Source organism: Schistocerca piceifrons, unplaced genomic scaffold (assembly GCF_021461385.2).
Source record: "Schistocerca piceifrons isolate TAMUIC-IGC-003096 unplaced genomic scaffold, iqSchPice1.1 HiC_scaffold_339, whole genome shotgun sequence".
Lineage (NCBI taxonomy): Eukaryota > Metazoa > Arthropoda > Insecta > Orthoptera > Acrididae > Schistocerca > Schistocerca piceifrons.
The window spans coordinates 5,001-10,000 of record NW_025728558.1 but is presented as its reverse complement, the minus strand read 5'-3'; the positions used below and the strand labels follow the sequence as shown (position 1 = coordinate 10,000).

General features: G+C 53.3%; 1 non-coding gene across 1 annotated transcript in view; it reads right to left on the bottom strand.

Annotated features, from left to right (window-relative positions):
- The window catches only part of LOC124745893, a 1,909-nt gene extending 272 nt beyond the window's left edge, over positions 1-1,637 (bottom strand). The window contains exon 1 of the ribosomal RNA XR_007011203.1: positions 1-1,637. This exon is cut by the window's left edge and continues 272 nt beyond it. This is a non-coding gene — a ribosomal RNA (small subunit ribosomal RNA).
- Positions 1,638-5,000: the final 3,363 nt, after the last annotated feature.

Below are 5,000 nucleotides of genomic sequence, written 5' to 3'. Positions count from 1 at the left end.
AGGAGGTTCAGCGGGTTACCCCGACCTTTCGGCCTAGGAAGACACGCTGATTCCTTCAGTGTAGCGCGCGTGCGGCCCAGAACATCTAAGGGCATCACAGACCTGTTATTGCTCAATCTCGTGCGGCTAGAAGCCGCCTGTCCCTCTAAGAAGAAAAGTAATCGCTGACAGCACGAAGGATGTCACGCGACTAGTTAGCAGGCTAGAGTCTCGTTCGTTATCGGAATTAACCAGACAAATCGCTCCACCAACTAAGAACGGCCATGCACCACCACCCACCGAATCAAGAAAGAGCTATCAATCTGTCAATCCTTCCGGTGTCCGGGCCTGGTGAGGTTTCCCGTGTTGAGTCAAATTAAGCCGCAGGCTCCACTCCTGGTGGTGCCCTTCCGTCAATTCCTTTAAGTTTCAGCTTTGCAACCATACTTCCCCCGGAACCCAAAAGCTTTGGTTTCCCGGAGGCTGCCCGCCGAGTCATCGGAGGAACTGCGGCGGATCGCTGGCTGGCATCGTTTATGGTTAGAACTAGGGCGGTATCTGATCGCCTTCGAACCTCTAACTTTCGTTCTTGATTAATGAAAACATACTTGGCAAATGCTTTCGCTTCTGTTCGTCTTGCGACGATCCAAGAATTTCACCTCTAACGTCGCAATACGAATGCCCCCGCCTGTCCCTATTAATCATTACCTCGGGTTCCGAAAACCAACAAAATAGAACCGAGGTCCTATTCCATTATTCCATGCACACAGTATTCAGGCGGGCTTGCCTGCTTTAAGCACTCTAATTTGTTCAAAGTAAACGTGCCGGCCCACCGAGACACTCAATAAAGAGCACCCTGGTAGGATTTCAACGGGGTCCGCCTCGGGACGCACGAGCACGCACGAGGCGGTCGCACGCCTTCGGCTCGCCCCACCGGCAGGACGTCCCACGATACATGCCAGTTAAACACCGACGGGCGGTGAACCAACAGCGTGGGACACAAATCCAACTACGAGCTTTTTAACCGCAACAACTTTAATATACGCTATTGGAGCTGGAATTACCGCGGCTGCTGGCACCAGACTTGCCCTCCAATAGATACTCGTTAAAGGATTTAAAGTGTACTCATTCCGATTACGGGGCCTCGGATGAGTCCCGTATCGTTATTTTTCGTCACTACCTCCCCGTGCCGGGAGTGGGTAATTTGCGCGCCTGCTGCCTTCCTTGGATGTGGTAGCCGTTTCTCAGGCTCCCTCTCCGGAATCGAACCCTGATTCCCCGTTACCCGTTACAACCATGGTAGGCGCAGAACCTACCATCGACAGTTGATAAGGCAGACATTTGAAAGATGCGTCGCCGGTACGAGGACCGTGCGATCAGCCCAAAGTTATTCAGAGTCACCAAGGCAAACGGACCGGACGAGCCGACCGATTGGTTTTGATCTAATAAAAGCGTCCCTTCCATCTCTGGTCGGGACTCTGTTTGCATGTATTAGCTCTAGAATTACCACAGTTATCCAAGTAACGTGGGTACGATCTAAGGAACCATAACTGATTTAATGAGCCATTCGCGGTTTCACCTTAATGCGGCTTGTACTGAGACATGCATGGCTTAATCTTTGAGACAAGCATATGACTACTGGCAGGATCAACCAGGGAGCTGCGCCAACTAGAGCTGAGCAGCCGGCCGCCCGGGAGTGTGTCCCGGGGGCCCGCGCGAACACGCAAGCGTCCGCTCAATCATTCTGCAAACAGGAGGAGGCTGAGCTCCCCTGCACAATACACCTCGAAACCCTCTCAGGTCCCGGCGGCGCGCAGCGCCGTCCCAAGTACTTGGTCGGGTTCGAGAGAGGCGCAATCGCCCGGAGTTAGGCGAGTAGACGCTTTCGGTGCGACCACCCGTGCTCCCAACTGAGCTTGCCGCTGCCGACAGAGGCCCGGGAGCGTGCTGTCGTGGCATTGCCGGCGGGAGACAACACGCGCCACCTACGGTGACCGGCAGCTCCAACGCCAGCGCCACAGAAGGACAAAAGCCCCACTTGGGTGCCGAAGCGAACTCTCCCAGCACAGCGCACGCGCCAACACATCCGCACAGCTGCGATACAAACCACCAGCGAGAACCGCTGGGGCGACCGAGCAGCAGACGGCGTCGCGGCGCCGAGCGCCGGGCGGCGGCGCATCCTCAACGCACACAGTCCTCAATCGGACCAGCACACTGAAGATGTCCACCGCGCTTCGCACCGGGCCCGCGAGGACCTACTTTGGCCGCACGGCGCCGCGCGCAGGGTGCGCCGGCGCGCAGCTGCGACGCCTGCCGCGTCCGTCGGCCGGCGCGCCTGCCACTGGCCGCCCCCACCAGCCGGCTGTAGCGCGTGCGCCCACGCACCGCGCGGCCAGCACGCCGGGAGGCGCCCCCTCACCGGCCGGGGACGGTCCCACCCAGCCACCACCGCGTATCGCTTCACACCCAGATGCCGTTCAGTTTCATCGGCATGGTGGGTATCGCTGGAACAACCGGTTAGTACCTCAACCTATCGTCGCCATCACCGATTCACCCCTAGCGAGAACAACCGCACCACAACGGGTTACCATTTCTTCATTTGCGTAACTTCACCAGAAAACGTAGGCGTCCATCGCCATTAGCAACTTCAACGATTATTGCATGCCTGTGTCAGGTGTCACGCCACACTACGTCTGCCCACATACACGCAACAAAATGTGCACGCCTAGACAATACGTGGAAGGTGGCCCCCGTACGTATGCGATGTCCATTGCTCGAACGACTGTCAACCGGCCTCTGTAGCATGTCGCAGATATGGAACGCGGTGCACCATGCTATCACGGTGTTTGAGGAGAGACGACTAGGTCCGAATACATCAACACACAGCTCATGCTGATCGCCATCCACGGCGTCCGTTCCTCCCACACGTCTCTATGGCGTACCACACTGCAATCCAGCTCTCATAGGGAGACGACACGTAGCTGCGTGCACAATATTTGCACTGTATGGTCCGCCGTTTTTGGGCGCAGTCGTTGTACGGTCACACATGTGCCACGATGTATCATTCAGTACATAAGGACGAATGTGCAGTACAGATTGTGGTTCACGCGTACGACATCAGCGGACAGTTGACACAGGCCGCACCACAACGTAGCCTGCGTACGTCGCATGCGAAGGGCATTGAACATGCAAACTTGTCACCAACCAGCTTGCGAAGGCAGGGGGCAAGGTGGGGACGTGGGGACGTGGGGAGGGGTGGGGGGGGGGGGGGGCGGCATGTACGTCCTGCTGCCATCCACATTACAGTGTACAGCAGGAGCATGTGGAAAGTCAGCAAGACTTGCAAGGTGTTTAACATGAAGCGATACACAGGGGAGCGGGCAGTGCGAGTAGCGAACTATATTGCGAGGGTTGCGGGTGGGCAACACTACACTAATTGAACGAGTCGTATAACAATTACAGAGCAGGTTTAGGCGACAACGTGGGTTACGTTAGCGGACAACGTGGGTTACGTTAGCGGACAACGTGGGTTACGTTAAGGCACAACATGGGTTACGTTAAGGCACAACATGGGTTACGTTAAGGCACAACATGGGTTACGTTAGGGCACAACATGGGTTAGGTTAGGGGACAACATGGGTTAGGTTAGGGGACAACATGGGTTAGGTTAGGGGACAACATGGGTTAGGTTAGGGCACAACATGGGTTAGGTTAGGGCACAACATGGGTTAGGTTAGGGCACAACATGGGTTAGGTTAGGGCACAACATGGGTTAGGTTAAGGCACAACATGGGTTAGGTTAAGGCACAACATGGGTTAGGTTAAGGCACAACATGGGTTAGGTTAAGGCACAACATGGGTTAGGTTAAGGTACAACATGGGTTAGGTTAAGGTACAACATGGGTTAGGTTAAGGTACAACATGGGTTAGGTTAAGGTACAACATGGGTTAGGTTAAGGTACAACATGGGTTAGGTTAAGGTACAACATGGGTTAGGTTAAGGTACAACATGGGTTAGGTTAAGGTACAACATGGGTTAGGTTAAGGTACAACATGGGTTAGGTTAAGGTACAACATAGGTTAGGTTAAGGTACAACATAGGTTAGGTTAAGGTACAACATAGGTTAGGTTAAGGTACAACATAGGTTAGGTTAAGGTACAACATAGGTTAGGTTAAGGTACAACATAGGTTAGGTTAAGGTACAACATAGGTTAGGTTAAGGTACAACATAGGTTAGGTTAAGGTACAACATAGGTTAGGTTAAGGTACAACATAGGTTAGGTTAAGGTACAACATAGGTTAGGTTAGGTTAGGTTACACGTTGTTGTAAGGAAAGGTGTAGGGGGGGGGGGGCGGGGGCGGCAGGTTCCTTGATAGTGATTATAGTAAGTGAATGCTTGTGACATGATCAGATTTGTCACGTCAGGATGCACCTTTGGCTTATTAGAGGCGGCGCTCCAATTCTATGCTTGTGTGAGACCTGTGTCTTTGACTCATGTCATTGTTTGTGCGCTGTGACAGGAGGTACTATTGTGATGTTGGGTGCACCGTTGTATAGGACATGTGTGGGTGTTGGTGCCTGGTCTGCGCAATGGTGGATGTCGAAAGGCTGGGATATTGTATTTTCCGCATGGACCTCCTGGTCTGGTTGTGATAGTGTGGATTGTGTAATGTGGCGGAGAAGATGCACTGGATGTTGTTCCATGCTGGTGCTTACATATTGTATGTGCGCCCGTTAGAAGCAGAGAGTGGTGCGTGATCAGAGTGTCTGGCTGACGTGTGGTTCCCATTGTGGGCAGACTCTTTCAGCATGTATACGGACAGTTGTGTATATTTGCTGTAGTTTGATGGCTCTGCATTGATTACTAATCAGCGCCGTGTGTACGGGTAATCTGGTTCCAGTCCAAAATGTTCCATCTGTGTACATTAGTGTGACAAAGACTCTCCCCATGCAGTGGGGCTCGGTCTGTTATAGCTCTTCCGCGTAATATATTTGCCCCACGTTTTTGCGACTGCGAGT